Source organism: Vulpes vulpes, chromosome 13, assembly GCF_048418805.1.
Source record: "Vulpes vulpes isolate BD-2025 chromosome 13, VulVul3, whole genome shotgun sequence".
Classification (NCBI taxonomy): domain Eukaryota; kingdom Metazoa; phylum Chordata; class Mammalia; order Carnivora; family Canidae; genus Vulpes; species Vulpes vulpes.
The window spans coordinates 157,605,757-157,623,636 of record NC_132792.1 but is presented as its reverse complement, the minus strand read 5'-3'; the positions used below and the strand labels follow the sequence as shown (position 1 = coordinate 157,623,636).

Genomic DNA, 17,880 nt, shown 5'->3' with positions numbered 1-17,880 from the left:
GTATCTCTAGCTTTGTTTTTGATGGTGTCCACCAAACCAAAGAGAAATGCCTAATAACCCATAGAAGGATTAAAAAAAAAATCACAAAATTTTATCAAGTGGTATATTTAACCACTGAAAATTATAAATAGGAAGTGTCTAGTAACATGGAAATATATAAAGCAAAAAGGACAAAATTCTAAATAGCTTATATTCTATGAATGCAATTTAAGATTATGTTCATATAGGGGCACCTGGCTGGCTCAGTCAGAGGAGCATGTGACTCATGATCTCAGGGTCATGAGTTTGAGCCCCACATTAGGTGTAGAGACAACACATTAAAAAGTAAAAATAATATTACATTCATGTGTTGATAAGGAATGAAGTATTTGATATGGTGCAATGGCAGTATTATGCCATTAATCCCTTTTTTCTTTATGCTGATTTCCATTAATGCTACTATAATGTTTGTACAAAAGTGAAACAGGGCAGCCCTGGTGGCCCAGCGGTTTAGTGCAGCCTTCGGCCAGGGCGTGATCCTGGAGACCCCGGATCGAGTCCCAGGTCGGGCTCCCTGCGTGGAGCCTGCTTCTCCCTCTGCCTGTGTCTCTGCCTCTCTCTCTCTGTCTCTCATGAATAAATAAAATCTTAAAAAAAAAAAAAAACCAAAACCAAAAGTGAAACAGCTGAGTTATTAACACCCATTCTCTATCTGGTTTGGGAATGATTATTGATGTAGGCAAAAATCGTATTATGTTGAATCCAGTGTGTGGGAAGGTGGTGAAAACGAGTAAAAGAGCTGAAAGTACAAAAAAAAACCAAAACAAAACTGAAAGTCCATGTTGAACTTTTATGCTTTTTTAATTTTTAGGTAGGTTTTGAATTACCACAATGATGCCATGAAGTATCCATGTGAACCATGTCTGAATATGTCTCAAAAAGGTCGGTCTAGGGTGTACTCATCTAGGTTGTTGGAATCCCATTTTCAACAAATGTGTGAATTGATACCAGTACAGTGTTTTAACCCTAAGATTATTCAACGTAGAGCTTGCACCATACACATGATTCACCCAAGGAACCGAACTGTATTGTAAAACCATGGAACAATTCAGGGAATGCAAAGTAAATGCACTGCAGTTAGGTAAACCAAAATCGGACCAGCAGTGAACTTAGAGAGGTCTAGATTCAACTTCATACTTACTGCTGATAAGAAAAAGTCCTGTTGAGTAAAATATTTTCCTAAGAATCCGTATATAATGAAAATTAGAGGGGCACTTGGGTGGCTCAGGCGGTTAAGCTTCTGCCTTCTGCTCAGCTCAGGATCTAGTCCTGCATCCGGCTCCCTGCTCAGCTGCAGGGGGTCTGCTTCTCCTCCCTCGACCCCTTCCCTGCTTGGGCTTTCTTGCCCTCTCTGTCAAATAAATAAAATCTTAAAAAAAAAAAAAAGCTAAAATCTTAAAAAAACAAACTAGAGTATCCTCAAGTTATAGCTTAAGGCAAAATGAAATTAAAATGCCTTTGACAGAACATCTACAAATTCACTGTTGAATTAGTGAATTGAGTATTTTTATGATATCACTGATAATTAAGCATGGCAGGAAATTAATAGTTGCTTGTTAAATTGAATGGGCTTATGGATGATATTGTAGCTGGAATCTTGCAGTTTTTAATACTTTAATTCTTAAAAAAAATCGCTCTTGGGAATATAAGCCTCTGCTTAAATTTGAGAGGGGTTTAAACTTTGAACCATCAAGATCTTTCTTAGAATCTGTCTGGAATGAGAAGACTTGTATCATTTATCCGTGGATAATATGTCAATTACTCAGAAAGCCTTTTTACCAAATCTGATTTAAAAACAGAATTCCAGGGACTCCTCCTGGGTGGCTCAGTGGTTGAGCGTCTGCCTTTGGCTCAGGGCGTGATCCTGGAGACCCGGGATCAAGTCCCGCGTCGGGCTCCCCACATGGAGCCTGCTTCTCCCTCTGCCCATGTCTCTGCCTCTCTCTGTGTGTCTCTCATGAGTAACTAAAATTAAAAAATAATAATAATAAAAATAAAAATAATAAAAACAGAATTCCATATTGTCATACGGCAGCCGAGCGCAGCACCCTGAGAATGCTTTTGCATATGCCTTCCTGCAGCCCGTGATAAGCTATTGACCTCACCCTTGGATCCAGCATTCACTTAGTCCCTCATTCATTCATTCTGAAGACTGGGAATATCTGCTAGGTGCCAGGCACCGTGTCAGGTGCTGGAATACACTGATAAACGGAGAGAGTCAGGTTTCTCTCTCTCCTGGAAGTAGGATTCTAGTGAAGTAAGCAGACAGAATAGCAAACGAGATAAGTGGTTCGTGATAAGTGCTACTGAGGAAGGCCGCAGGATGGTGAGCTGGAGTAGAACAGGGTGGGGAGCACCTTAGACTTCATCCCTGGCACGAGTTAAGATGGATCTCCGACGAGTTTCGTTTGCTAACACTCCCAGGAACAGCCTCTGAACCCATTAGTCAATTTGACCAAAAAACTTCTGAAACTCCAACATGCTCGATCAAGTCCGCAGAGACAGGTCTCTAGAAGAGCTCCAGTTCAGTTCTGTTAATTCTCAGAGCCGTGTTTACGTGTCAGGCCGATACCTAAATTTTAATGCCCAATTTTTAAATACGTTATGTACCAAACACATTGACTTTTAAGCAGGATCATTTTAGTAACTTAAGGCGAGAATGCACGCCTCTATAGTTTCACATTACAACTTATATTTTTATTTTGATGAGCTTCATCCCTTTATTTGTGCATTCATTCATTTATCCAATAAATCCTTACTGAGAAACTACTGGGTCCCAAAGATACTGCAGTAAGCAAGATAAATAATAATCTCTGCTCTCATGTAGTTATAGTCTCTGGTTGTGCCACTTGATTCCTTTTCTTTTTCTCTCTGACTTTAATATACTGTTAATATCACTTCTGAACATAAGACTGACTACGTTTGGAAGACAATCTTTATGTGATGTAAATAGATCTATTTCATGTTCTGCTGTTCTTAACACTTAAACATTATTATTATTATCCGTGATTTTTATTCCTTGGGATGTGGGTAATTTAACTTTTATTAAGGTAATTCTGCTATGTTAGATACTCGACTCTTTTGGCCATTAGAGTGCTTTTCTTTGTTTAGGAGCATATAACTACTTGTCCCTGACTGATTGTGCAGTCATGACATAGCTAGAGTCGAGATCCAACTTTAAACACTGTGAGATAAATCATTTCCACATTCTTGCTTAAGTGGCCATTTTAGTGTAGAGAAGCACATTTTCTGTTGAAAGCCAACGCAAGTGTCTCCTTGACCCAAGGTCTCAACAATTTTTGAGCAACATAGGTGTGATGGTTTAGAAAGAGCTTGATAAATAAAAACAAATCCTGGAAAATTTAAATTTTTCCTATCGAAGAATTACTGACAGAAGCATTCATTTGAAACAGTATAATTATATATATATATATATATAAATATATATACATATCTCAATAATGAAAATGGGGTCTATTTTCATTTCTTATTACTTACTGACACACCAAAATAACTGTGTCTGACTTTTAGCTTAGCAATAGCTATACTATTCCAAGATAGGTCTCTGCGTTTGGATGAACATTTTGGTCTCAGGACCGTGAAAATCTGCATAACTTAGTAGGTGGGTTTTTTGTTTTTGTTTCCTTTTTAATGCTTTATATAACAAGCGAAAACTCCTTTCGTGTGTGAACATTAATGATCGGTATCTGCTTGCATGCAGAGCTCAAGTAGCCAAATTTAAGGCTCATTCCCCACACTACTTGTGGGGTGATGAGCTCCTCTTGGCCGCAGGCCAGAAACAAGAGGAGAGCCCCCACCTCTCCATTTACCTGTGAAGAGCATGTAGGTACGTCCAGGTTCACTGGGTGTAAAAAATCTGATTTAAAGAAATAAACATCAAAACAAAATCCTCACAGCTGTGTACTCTCCTACCTTGGGGTCTAGGATTCAAAGTCCAGCCTAGAAAGGGCTTAACTTGCCTTCCAGAGCACAGTGGTGGTTGCAGGGGGTGTGGACCCAGAGGTCCTCTGTAGAAGTGCTAGGAGCCCGGGATACAGACCTGCACAAGTGATTTCTTTAGGGGAGGGAGTTCCCGGGGGCGGGGGGGACCTGCTCGTCTGTATCCTGGACGCCAGTGAATCTGATGGGACTATTCGGTGGCAGTTGTGTGGTAGGCCTGGACCCCGCCCCCAATCTTTAAAGGACAAATATTTGCAATGAGCTCTCTATGTTTTTAGAAGCATTCTGTGCTGATTTATTTATATAAAGCAGAGTGTGAAGCACGGCACACAACCTTGTCTTCTTCTGAAATTTATCAAAGCAGTAAATCAACATTTCTAAAGAGTTAAGGGGGAAAGAAAGAGGGTCAAAAAATAACCCGGAATCCTGCCTTCTGTTTCTCCTGCGGGAAAATGGATTCGAACACGGTCTCAGTCACAACGCATGTGTAATTTGTGTTCTGCTTTTTAATTTAACAACACCCAGGGCGTTTTTCCGGATTGTGAAGTCTTCCTAATTCATTTTTAATGGCTGTGTAATATTTCATCGGGAGGATGTACCACGATTAACACTTTTCTTGAGTATGTAGGTTGATTCAGATTTTAGTGAACATCTTTTGAGGGTGGAGACTAGTTCTTAAGATCAGTTCCAGCAATAAAATTACTGTGTCAAAGGGGATAGACATTTTTATGACTCTCGATACACACTGTTTAACTGCTTTACAAAGGGTTTGACCTCCTTCTTTGCACAACTTTAAAGGTGAATCATCAGCTATGAGCCAATGCTTACATTTTGGGACAGTTAATTATTATTTCCATATTAGGCAGAGAGAGTTCTGTGCACATCTGAACTTCTTCTAATTGCTTTCATTACATAGAGCTGACTTGTTGAGAAAAATGTCCTGGCTGTGAGACATTCCAGACAACAGAGCCATCACTTTTGAAAAGTTTGGAGCAATCCCAATTTTGTAATCAGTTCCCAGGGTTGTTCATATTTCTTTTGGCAGAGATGTCTGTCGCTGTGGTCAAATGCAGCTGAGTGGTTGAAGTCACAGGGTGAGCTGATCAAGGTGCCTATTTTAGTGGTAGGTTGGCAGTCTGTGGCCAGGTGTCTGGGTATTTTGAGCCAAGTAATTTTGAAAAGTAATTTGCAATTCACAACCGTGAATAGCATCAGAAGAGTCATATGCAGGTCTTCTGTGGAAATTCTCTCCCCTCCCCTTCCTTACACCAATTGGGGGATAATCATTGGGTTTTGGTGGAGACACACGAGCTGCAGGGAAGTCAGGACGCTTTAGTCCTGGCCACACATCTCATGGTGCCTGTGCTACGCTCAGATTACTTGACTGGGTTTCCCCCTCTGACACGCAAGAGCGTTGGAAGCAAGAGTCCCAAAGTCCCTAAGATTTTTTTTTTTAGGTTCTCGGTCCAGTGGATGATTCCAACTGTATCTTCATTTTTGTAGCCAAAGATGAAATTTCCCTATTCGCTGGTGCTTCTGTCAGACAATAATGGAAAAGAACAGGATGTGAAACCTACACCGATGTTGATATTTTGACATTTCTATTAAAGATTTCATGGCAGGGACGCCTGGGCTGCTCAGCGGTTTAGCACCTGCCTTTGGCCCAGGGCATGACCCTGGGGTCCTGGGATCGAGTCCCGTGTCGGGCTCCCCGCAGGGAGCCTGCTTCTCCCTCTGCCTGGGTCTCTGCCTCTCTCTCTCTCTCTCTCTCTCTGTGTCTCTCATGAATAAATAAATAAAAATCTTAAAAAAAAAAAAAAAGATTTCATGGCATATATAATTAGAACTAATGGCTATAACTATTTTAACTGTCTATGGCTTGAAATGACTTAGATCATCCCTGTCCCTCATTAATATGTTAAACATAAAACCGGGGGTGGGGTGGGGCGGAATAGGACGTACTCTTCTTGTCCAGCAGGTTAAGAGGAAGCTGATCCAATCTGTGGAACTGGTCTTGAATTTACTGACCATTACTTTATTTGCTGACTGTAAAAATTCTAGCATAAAAAATAGCACTCTCAGCAGCAACATTTTCAAACATGAAGGCCAACAATATTTAGCATAGCATTTGTAAAATCTAAAGGCAATTTGAAAAAATAAAATAAAATAAAATAAAGGCAATTTGATAAGAAAAACTGGCCATGTAGGGGAGGAATAAAGGATGCCGTCCCTTCTCTTGGCTATACTGAATTATTTTTCATTTAGTCTCTCACAATAGTAGTTATTCTCATCTTCTCCCGGGAAGGCCCGGAGTCAGAAGCTTCATTTAATCATGAAGCTTTGTGGTCACTTTAAAGTAGCTGCTCTTAGAAGACTTTCCTGTGCACTGTGGAAGCTCCATCATGAGAAGCGAGTGAAGGTCACTCCAGCTGAGCTAGAGCAGTTTACTTAACCTCTCTGTTTCTGTACTAGTAAAATGGGTTGTTGTGTAGATTCGAGCTAATATAGTAAAAGCACCGAGCTGCTCTCTTGCACGTGAGGATACTATATTTAGAGAAGAACCCAATTCTCAACCGCTCCCCTGGGAATAGCTGCAGGAGAGCGCAGGATCTCAGGCTGGAGACTGTTTGCCAGAAGCTTTTAGCATCATGCAGCTGTCCATATTCTTTCCCCAAATTTAGCATTTAAAAAAATATATCTTTTATGAACCAGGTCCAGCTTCAGGTATGAGGGGCACTGCTGTAAACAAAGCAGAAAGGGACCTTGCTCTGCTGGGACAAACAGAAAAATAAGTAAACAGGATACATCAGATGGAGATAAGTGCTATTTAAAAAAAAAAAAAGTATGGAGATAAGATAGAGAGTGATAGGGAGGGAGGGATGCTGTTTGGGATAGGGCTTTCAGGTCAAATAAGATCAGCCCCTCTCACCAGAAGACACTGGAGCAGTGTCCTGAAAGAAGTAAGAGAGCTCTGAGTTTGTGATATGAATCCTGGGCAAAAGATGTCCCAGACAGAGAGAACAGTATGAGCAAAGGCCCTGAGGCAGCAAGAGCCTCGGCATGTTCCACTGAAGAGGCCATTATTGTGGCTAAAGTGGAGTGAACAAGGAAGAGAATGGGATTAGGGATTAAGACCAAATAGCTGGGTAGGGTGGCCAGATCAAATAAGGCCTCGTAAATTAAAATAAGGGCATTCCTTGGCTTTTATTTTGAGTAAAATGGGAAGCCATAGAGATTTTTGAGCAAAGAAGTGACATCACCTGACTTTACAGGAGATTTTATAGTGTGATGCAGAATCAGGAAAATTGGGAGTGGGGTGGGGAGGATAGGGTGGACAGGGAAGAGACCACCAACCACGGGTGGCTATTTTAAGGCAAATCAGTTGAAATTTTTTAAAAATACAAATTCGAAAAAAAATAAAAAATAAACATAAAAATAAAAATTCGTGTTCTTCATTGCACTGCCCGCATTTCAAATGCTCAATAGCCACATGTGGCTAGTGGTTACTGTGTTGGACAGTAGGATTAAAAAAAAAATTCCGTCATCACAGAAAGTTCTGTTGGATCGTGCTGATGGAACCCTAAAGGCCTTTGTTGGATCTTTGGCTTTTACTCTGAGTACCTGGGAAGCCACCAGAAGCTTCTAAGCAGAGGAGGACGTGCTCTGAGTTATGATTTCAAAAGACCACTAGGCTTGCTATGTTGAGAACAGAGGAAAGTGTGGACGCGGGGAGACCATTTATCGTCTAGTTGAGAGATGATGGTGTCTTGTTGAAGAGGTAGCAGTAGTGATCGTGAGAAATGGCTTGGTTTTGATACAGTTTGAAGGCATAATCCGTAGACTTTTCTGGTGGAATCCATGTGTGAATTGAGAAGAAAGTAATAAAAAGTGTTGTGGGTGATGATGACGGGAGAGCATGCGAAGCACAAGTGGAAGGATGGAGCACATAGAGGAGAAATCCCGTTCATCACGAACCGGGGACGATGCAGGGCTGTGGCTGGAAGAAAGATCTCGGGAGCCCTCATCTGAGTATTAGAAGATGTAGAGGTAAAGGGAGAGACAGGTGTCCTGGGAGGGGAAGATGGTGGAGAAGATTTCAGACACCAAGTTGGGAAGGGCCCCCCTTTGTGGTTGGGGACCACGAAGCCGTCTGTCCCTTTGGTTTCCTCCAGTCTGACTGCTTATGTGCAAGGTAAGGGGGGGGGGGGGTGCGGTGACCGGGTCGACGTCACTCAGGGCTGAGGTTTTCCAGGATGGATTTGTAGGAAATACAGAGAGGAAGGGAGTTTAAGGGATACTGTAATACGGAATCTAAACTGACAACGAGGAAAGTGAAAAAAAGCCGAAGGCTGATGAACTGGGAGGAAGTAGAGGGATCAATGGACTGGAGGCGCTAATATTTCTAAGAACAGCTGCAGCTGTAGACCACGCAAGTTGGAAGGAGAGATGTTTCTGGCAACATTGAAGGCTGGAGTCAGTAATTTGGCAGGTGGAGCTGTTTCAGGTGACGACAAGTTCAGGCCTTGGGAGTGTCTGCAGCTGTCTCTCCATTCTGGGCCGACCTGCTACGTCCCCGAGTCCCGGGTGGGATGTCCTCACTGTGCATCCCATGTAAGCAGGTTTGGTAACCACGAGCTCAAGCGCGGGGTTTGGGGCCTACCCCCACGGTTCCAGGCCTGTCGCAGATTGGCCCTGTAACCGTGGACCTTGAGGAAATGAACTTCATGGTCCCTTCCATCTCTAATCTGTGACTCCATGGCCTCATTATAAAATCACAGTCTTTTTCCAAACATTGACCTTCAAGATGGACCCTGGGGGATTTGCCTATTAAAAATATGCAACTTTGCAAATATTTATCTGCTGTTTCTTGGAATATTAAACTCTTGGAAAGCTGCCTTCTAGATCATGTGACAGAACCTTGGCCACGTGGTCATCAGAGCCAGTTTGACAGGAATTGTACACCCGCTGCGTCGGGGCCAAGGTGCTCTTCAGGCCCTGCTCTCTCCAATGCTCTTATGCTCCTAACCTCTCTCTCTCTCTTCTTTATAAAGAACTTATTTAAGGGTTGGCTCAGGCCACGGTCCTGGGATGGAGCCCCAAGGGGGGCTCCCTGCTGGGGGGTGCCTGCTTCTCCCTCCGCCTCTGCCTCTCTCTACCTGCTTGTGCTCTCTATCAAATTAATAAAATTTAAAAATATATAATTAAAATAGGCCCTATGCCCAATGTGGAGCTCAACCTCACCACCCTGGGTGAGAGTCACATGTTCTACCAACAGAGCCCGTCAGGCACCCCACATTTTTCATTCATTCATTCATTCATTTTCATTTTTCTCTTTTAATTTTGTTAATCTCCTCACTGGAGAGGCACTCAGGAGCTCCTTCAGCAGAAATGATAGAGGCTGTTGCTCTCAGAATCGGACGCAATGTTGTGACCTGTAAATTCCCATGAACATTTGAACATTTTATTGATATTTATTCAGGAGAGATTCCAAAAGGACAAACTGCCCCCCGCCCCCCCCCCCCCGCCCTCCCCTACTCCTCACCAATCACTCTTCCCTCCTTAGGGCTGAGAGAGTATTTAGAACAATCTAAGGTAAATTTTTAACGAGATGGTCTAGCTTGGGCTTTGTAGGCTTGACTAATGAAGTAAGTGGTCGTTTTTTAGCTAAAATAACTGCATTGTTTGGACAAGTTTTCTCCTTTGAGTTTTCTAGGGTCATTAGAATGATCTAACTGCCTTACCTGCTATTTGAACTGGCCGAGCCTCTGGAGGGACAGAAAACAAAAGAAGGGTGTTGAAATGCAAATAGATAGCTCTAAATTCCAGGCCCAGGCTGCCAAAATAAAGCCAAAGCTGACAAGGAGGGTCTCCACGGAGGTCTGTGGAAAGGCTCTAGAAAAATCTCACACGATGTATTTCTTTTCGTGGATCGGAGTCCTCCGGTAGGTAAGAAAAACAAAAACAAAATAAAAACAAACAAAGGATTTCATACTTGGAATTTGCTCGGTGCCAGTTGAATGGCTAATTGTTTCTTGTTTTCTCCCTGCCCACCCCCCGACTTTTTTTTTTTTTTTTCTGCCTGAATAGATAATCCTTACAAAACATCCATTCATTCTACAAGTGAAAATTTCAGGAATACTCGACACTGGCCTTGGCAAGACTAATGGACCGAGATTGAGTGATGGATTTGTGTGTGTTGTGGCTGACATGCGTTTTGGGGTTTTGTATGCTAGTTTAAGAATATTTTAGCATTAGGAGATTTAGGACATTTTAATTAATGAATACGACGAAGGTTTAAACTGGTAGATGAAATGATAAGACACAACATTGTTTTCGTAGCTTATTTTTGAGCAAAACCTTGATTGTTTCTGTTGCTTTAGGAAGGGACCTGCTGATAATTAATGTGAGCTTTCTTTTCTGTCTTAACGTGACCACTTCGACTGACGTGTAAACAGTGACTTTCTAAGGGAAATAAAATAAGGAGGCGATACAGCTTAGCAAAAAGGACACGCGATATCAGATTCATAATAGTGAAATTGAATTCGGGCTCCTGTTTGGTTTCTGCTATGAACTGGCTGCGTGACTTTGAAGGAGTGATTAAGTTCCTTAAAAAAAATATATATATATATATATATACACACACACATATATATATATACATATATATATATATAATCGGAATGAAAAATATGTGGTAGTGAAAAAATTATTTGTGAAAGTGTTTTAAAGTCCCATGAGAAAAAGCACACCCAGAAACCACAGTTGGGTTGGCTTTTTCACTGAAAATATCTGATCCTGTCAGTAAACCTAAATTTTAGTATATTAGTTTTTTATTTTATTTTTTCAGCCATCTAATTTCAGGTGCTTAGGAACTCTTCAATTTGTTAATGGAAAGAAACGCCACAGACACGGGATGGCTACACAGCAACTTTATTCTGGTAAAATAATCTCCTAAATCCTTGTATACACAGCCTCGCACTGTTGGCTTTATAAGGTCAGTGCAAGCATACCAGCCCCGTGGCTGTTAGGAGCTCAGCCCGGCCAAGATAGCACTAACTCGAACAAACATACAAAACAGCAAATAGTTTCAACAGGGCCACTTGATTTGTGTGTAACCCAGTCTGAACAGAGGATTCTGGAAAAAAAAAAAAAAAAACTGACCCAGCCTCACTGGCAAAGTTACGTTAGTTATGGAGGTGGTGAGATTGTATCAGTGGAGGTTTGGCCAGGCCTTATGAAAAAGCAAAGGTTAGAGACAGGAATCTTGAATTCAGATACTCTGCGGCTGCAAAGGACCACAACTGGCAGGCCAACTTTTACTTCTGGCCGCTCACTGCTTTTGAAGGAGAAAGCTCTGGAAACTGATATGCCAGTTCCCAGGTCCTCAGAGAAGCATAGTCTGGTGAAGAAGTAAAATTCTGCTGGGGTTAGCAGAAGCCTCCTGGTTTTAGGAACTAGGGATGTCAGGCTCCCGGATTCTGAGTTCCAATATTGACTCTGTCCCTGAGTCACCCTGACCAGTCACCCACTGTCCTGTGTTTCCCTCTTTAGAGAAGAGCTAAGACTCTTGACTTTTTTTTTTTTTTTTAAGTAATCCCTACACCCTACGTAGTTCGAACTCATAACCCTGAGATCAAGAGTCACACGCTCCACTGACTAAGCCAGCCAGGCGCCCCAGACTATATTGACATTTTCAGAGGTTGCAAAACACATTATAAAAGGATAACGACGGCACTAAACAAACCCATAATTATGAAATATTAGAGGGGTGCATTTTAATAAAGGTAAGTGCATTCTTTAAAAAAAAAAGATTTTATTTATTTGAGAGAGAGCACACAAACACACACACAGATGAGCTGGGGGTGGGGGTGCAGAGGGAGAGGGAGAAGCAGGCTCCCCTCTGAGCAGGAACCCCGGGACCCCAGGACCCGGGGACCATGAGCTGAACAGAAGGCAGACCTTTAACCAACTGAGTCACCCAGGTGCAGCCCCCACCCCTTTTTATGTTTATTTATTTTTACTTTTTAAAAAAGATTTTATTTATTTATTCATGAGAGACGCAGAGAGAGAGAGAGAGATACAGGGAGAGGAAGCAGGCTCTGTGCAGGGAGCACGACGTGGGTCTCAATCCCCGGTCTCCAGGATCACACCCTGGGCCAAAGGCAGCGCTAAACCGCTGGGCCACGGGGGCTGCCCCCCACCCCTTTTTAAAAAGATTTTCTTTTTAAGTCATCTCTACACCAACGTGGGACTTGAACTCAAAGCCATGAGATCAAGAGCTGCTTGCTCCACTGAGTCAGCCGGGCGCCCCCACGACGGTAAGTGGACTCTTTTGATAACTGGAAGTTGATAATCTTCATGTAAGAGTAGAGAGTTAAAAAAAAAAAAAAAAAAAGAAGAAGAAGAAGAAGAGTAGAGAGTTTGATTTCCAAATAGAGTTTTAGGTGTAAAGTCTCTTATTCCAGACATTGCAAATTGGGTCCTGGTTGACTGTCCGCCTCTCTTGCTTATTGAGAGGGAAATGTTAACAAGCTGCCTTACGGGAGTGGTTCGATTGCTTATCAGAGCTCAGACCCCCAGGCTTTCTAGAAATGTGTATTTAAATTTAGTCACCTGACTTTCAAAGAGGGAGACTAATATTTAAGTACAGGGCACTGTGTATGGGTTTCTGTACATGCTGCAAACAAACCAGACGTACAGAGTGGATTCTCTAGAGACCTTGAAAAAGTCCTTGGTTATGAAGGGAATTGATCGAGCACCCATTTTATTCCTCGCTTTCCCCAGGACAGCTGTTGAGCACCAGCTTGAGTTTTGAATTCTTTTTTTTGGACATCACTTAGATGCCTCATTAACACAGCAAACCTTTCAAAGATGGACCTCAGTGTTAGTTTTCTTCGTGGTGCCTCTCATCATTAAAAAAAAAAAAAGTGTATATTTTTTAACTCTTCATCTTTTCAGCCTTCTTTAGACTGCACCAATCTGCCCGTCCTGAAATCCTTTTAGTTTTTCCATCTGTGTCCAGCATCCCTCTTCTGATTTCCAGTAAAAAGTGGATGATATTCCCATCATCCCAAATTAACAGTTATTATTTTTTTTGGACCTGTTTCAATTTGTTTTAATGACATAAAACACTGAAGATCAAGTTTCCTTTGAATACTAATTCCAGTTCCATTTTATCCTTCTAATCTCACCTCACAGAGCCCCTGTTCAGTTTGATATGTGCTTTAAAAATATTTTATTTTATTTTTAAAAAGATGTTATTTATTCATGAGAGACAGAGAGAGAGGCAGAGACACAGGCAGAGGGACAAGCAGGGTCCCTGTGGGGAGCCCGATGTGGGACTTGATCCCAGGACCCCAGGATCACGACCTGAGCCAAAGGTAGATGCTCAACCACTGAGCTACCTGGGGAGTCCTTAAAAATATTTTACATATATTTACATGTACTCATAATTTATATGTAGTATTGTTTTATGAGTTTAAATATATATAAATGGTTCCATATATACCTATTGTTCTATGATTTGCTTACTTTCATAGGACATTCTTTGTTCTCTCTCTCTATATATATATATTCTCTATTATACATACATCCTCATTATTTTTAATTTTCTGGTATTTCATGGTACAAATAACACCATATTTTATTAATGAGTCCATTAGTGGTTGTGGGTTGATTTAAGATTTTTGCTCACATAAACAATGCTTACATTATTTTTACCTATTAGTTTCTTAGGCTAGGATACAGCCTAACCAGGATACAGAGTTGCTACATTTTAAATATGCCCAATTTCACTTTTTTAAAAAAGATTTTATTTATTTATTCATGAGAGACACACACACACACAGAAAGAGAGAGAGAGAGACACACAGAGAGAGAGAGAGGCACAGACACAGGCAGAGGGAGAAGCAGGCTCCATGCAGGGAGCCCGACGTGGGACTCGATCCCGGGACCCCAGGAGCAGGCCCTGGGATGAAGGCGGCGCTAAACCGCTGAGCCATCCGGGCTGCCCCCAATTTCACTTTTAAGAGAGATCCCCAAATTGATTTTCAGCTGTTTGAAAACTGTTCATCAAATACCCTTAACACTTTTCAGACTTTTTTTTTTTCCAGGAGGGGCCTGAACCCACCACCCTGGGATTAAGACCTGAACTGAACTGAGATCAAGAGTCAGATGCTCAACCGACTAAACCACCCAGGCACCCCCAGACTTATTTTTCTAATGTTTTTAAAACAATTTTTTTTCTTGTGATAAGAACTCTTAAGATCTCTTAAGCAAATTTTGAAGATGCAGTAAGGTATCGTTAGCTATCGTCGTTATGCTGTACATTACATCCTTTATCAGGCTTCTTAATTTTTGCCAATTTTAGTGGTAACAAGTGGTTTTTCTCTTGGGTTTTCTGGCTTCATTTCAGTTCATCATATTCACAGTCCTTCCCTCAGGACGCCTCTGTCCCGAGCGCTCTCCACGTCAATCTGCTCAATCCACCCTGTGGCTGCCTCACTTCAGTCTCCAGGTGTCCTGCTGCCCCAAATGAGCGACTCTCCGCTTTCTCTCGTTCAGCTTTTATTTTTCTGCCTCTGCAACTTGATCACGCTCTTCTGTGTTACTTTATTGATTCAATAAATATTTAGTAAGTTCTTTACCTCCTGCCAGGTGCTGAGAATGTTAAGAGTGGACAAGAAAGACAATATCTAGGCAGGCATGGAGCTTACTTACCATTTTTAGCAGAGGATGGGGAGGGGCAGAAGGACACCAGTAAAAATACAAATAAGCTAAATTTTCACAGTTGTAGGTAATATAAAGGCAGCAAGATGCAATGTTCATTTGACTTGCTACGGCGTCGTGTGTGTCAGGTGGGGGAAGGGGCCCTGGGGAAAGTGGGCATGTCCAGGTGGAAGCCTTAGAAGGGCAAGTGCTCAGGGAAGGCTCTGCAGAGGAGGTTATGTTCCTCTTGAGAGCAGCAATGCGAAGCTCAGTCAGAGCCCAGGAAGTGTCGCTAAGCTGGAGCGTAGGTAGCTGCCTCCGTGCAGGGATGGCCTGGGTGTCCTGAGAAGCAGCTGCTCCCGTGGCTGGGTGCTCGGGCCTGGGAGGGTGCTCAGTACCGCAGGACACGCAGGCAGGAGAGCTGGGCCGCCGGAGCCTGGCTGTGCTCTCTCAACTGTAGTTTGTTTCTTTGTTTAGTAAACTCTGTCCCCAGCGTGGGGCTCTGGGGCTGTACTCACGACCTGGAGATCAAGAGTCACATGATCTGCCTACTGAGCCAGCCAGGTGCCCCTGTAGTTTGTCCTTTAAAGCCGTGATCAAATCCCCTTTTTCTAACCATCCCCTGAGCCTGCCGGCTGAGAACGATCTTTCTGGACCACCTGGCACATGGCCCAGTGGTGTTGCACTTTGGGATCTCAGTGTCTGTTCTTCCCAAGAGTTAATTTGCTTTCTTTTTTGTTTCTACCCTATACGGGACAATATTCTAAATTTTAAGGTTTTTATTTTTATTTTTATTTTTTTAAGAATGCTACACCCAACAACAGGGCTCGAACTTAACCCCAAGATCAAGAGTTGCGGGCTTTACCTACCGAGACGGCCAGGCACCCAACAATACTAGAATGAGGAAAGGAGAAGGAGAAAAGGTACAATGCACAAGCCTGTCCCTTCTGATTGAGTCACTTTGGAATGAACTGAGTTTTGGTGAAACACACTTTCTTTTAGTGTATCCAAGCTAATTTTCAGAGGCAAGTAATTTAATTTTCTTGAATAATTGATAAGAGCAGTTGTAATTCCCAAAGTGACTGTTTTTTACCCCACCCAGGTTTTTTTCTCCAGAATAACAATTAGTGATTAATTGCCATTAAGAATTAATAGTCTTGAACAATGTTGGCTTTTTTTTTTTTACTTTTCATTTTTTAAAAAGATTTTATTTATCTATTCCTGAGAGACACGGAGAGAGGCAGAGACAGAAGCAGACTCCTTGTGGGGAGCCCGTTGTGGGACTCGATCCCGGGACCCTGGGACCACACCCTGGGCCGAAGGCAGGGTGTTTAACCGCTGAGCCACCCAGGGATCCCCATTTTTTTTTACTTTTTAAAAAAGTGATCTTTAACATGGGGCTCAGACGCACGACCCTGAGATTATGAGCGGCACGCTCTGCTGGCCGAGCCAGCCAGTACCCACCCCCAGATATCTTGTTTTTGGTGCTGTGCCCACTCTGAGCTTGAGCTTTGTATGAAGAACTGATGGTACGTTACCTGCAACGGGGGGACTTTTCTCCTGCATCACCAGCTGCTACTGTGTGCTAGAGACCGTGATACGTCTTTTCAGGTGGTTATATATATCCCTTTATCTTCAGGATAATCTTTGAGCTGTGTGTTATTTTCTAGTTGGAAAAAAAAAAAACTGGGTTCATAGAGGTCATATTCGGTCCCCAGTTTATAGAATTAGCAAATGGCGAGCAGACATTTAAATTTGGGGCTTCTGACCACTTCTCTGTGAAGCTGCCATGCTTTAAATAATAATATAGCAAACACCGACCACTTGCTATTTCCAGGCACAATCTTAACCACTGTGCTCTTAAGTGCTGTGATGTGCTGTTCATCTCTCCTTCCTTCTCTAACTCTCATTTTCCCCCCGAGCATTCATCAGACAGTGAGAGGCAGTGGGTGCAGCCAGAGGCCTGGTGCGCGGGCCCTGCCTGGAGCCAGATTGCCCGGGTCAGGGGCTTCTCAGCCAGCTTACTGGCCGTGTGGGCAAATTACTCAGCATCTCTGTGGTTTGCTTTCCTTATTTTTAAGGAGGGATAATAGGCCTCCTTACCGTCTCACCTCCCTGGGTTAGTGTAAGGATTAAGGGGGAAGAGCCTCGCAGGAGCCCGGGGTGGTAGTGGTGAGGCCTCCCGGGCACTGGGCCTCCTGCCGGTGAAAGGCCTCGTCCTCCCGCTGCACCTCAACTACAGCTATAACATTTTTGGACAAAATAACCGCTGCTCCGGGTTCCCTTGAGTTGCCCAACAGCCGGGGGCTCCCCGAAACTCCGTTCTCCAGGGCTTGGAACATCTCAAATGACTCCCGAATCTGTTCTTCTGGTTCTGACCATTTATCTCCAGCCAATTTCCAAATAAAAGAAAACCCTATGTGCATCCCAAGCTCAACGTGCTCAGAACCAGGCTCCCCGCCTTTTCTTTTGGGGGCACAGCACGTGTCCCGGGTCCCCGGCCAGGGAGGCTGCGAGTCCACCCGCCCACTTAGAGACCTGGAGCCGCCCCGCCCCCGCCGCCAGCCACCTGCCGCCCGCCACCTGCGCTCCACCTGTGCTCCACCTGCGCTCCACCTGCCCGGGGCCGCACTCGGCTCGCAGCCCGAACCGGGAGAGCTCCGCGGTGACAGGGGACCTCGGCCCCAGTGCGGCCTGGGCCTGTCGCAGCTTGTCCCCCAGCCTTCCACCTGGGCCTCAATCTGCGGCTCCCTCTCCACCCTGTGGCAAGCGTTATCTAACATACAAATTCGGTAGGACTTGGCTGCACTAAAGCCACCAGGGGTGCGGCGCTTGATGGCTCGGTCATTAGGCGTCCCACCCTCGGTTTAGGCTCAGGTCACCATCATCTCAGGGTCCCGGGATGGAGCTCGGCACCTGTGGGGTTCCCTCGCTCAGCCGGGAGTCTCCTGGTCTCCCTCCCTCCCTGCCACCCCTCTGCCCTCCCACCTGCTCAAGCTCCCTCGGGCTCTCTCTCTCAAATAAATAAATAAATAAATAAATCTTGAAAAAAAAAAAAACCCCACTGGTGGTTCCTCTTGCATGTGTTAAAGTCTAAACTCCTCACATACCTAAAATCCCCTCTTGATCTTTCCCTGGCTTCCCTGCCCCGCAGCAGCCTCTCCCTCCGCTGTG

General features: G+C 43.5%; 1 long non-coding RNA gene across 1 annotated transcript; it reads left to right on the top strand.

The window, feature by feature from the left end:
- Window positions 1-11,147: 11,147 nt before the first annotated feature.
- LOC112934581 (uncharacterized) lies at window positions 11,148-17,154 on the top strand. Its single transcript, XR_011996416.1, has 3 exons — window positions 11,148-11,783; window positions 12,229-12,317; window positions 14,112-17,154. It is a non-coding gene; the product is annotated as an uncharacterized lncRNA (long non-coding RNA).
- The last annotated feature ends 726 nt before the right edge of the window (window positions 17,155-17,880 follow it).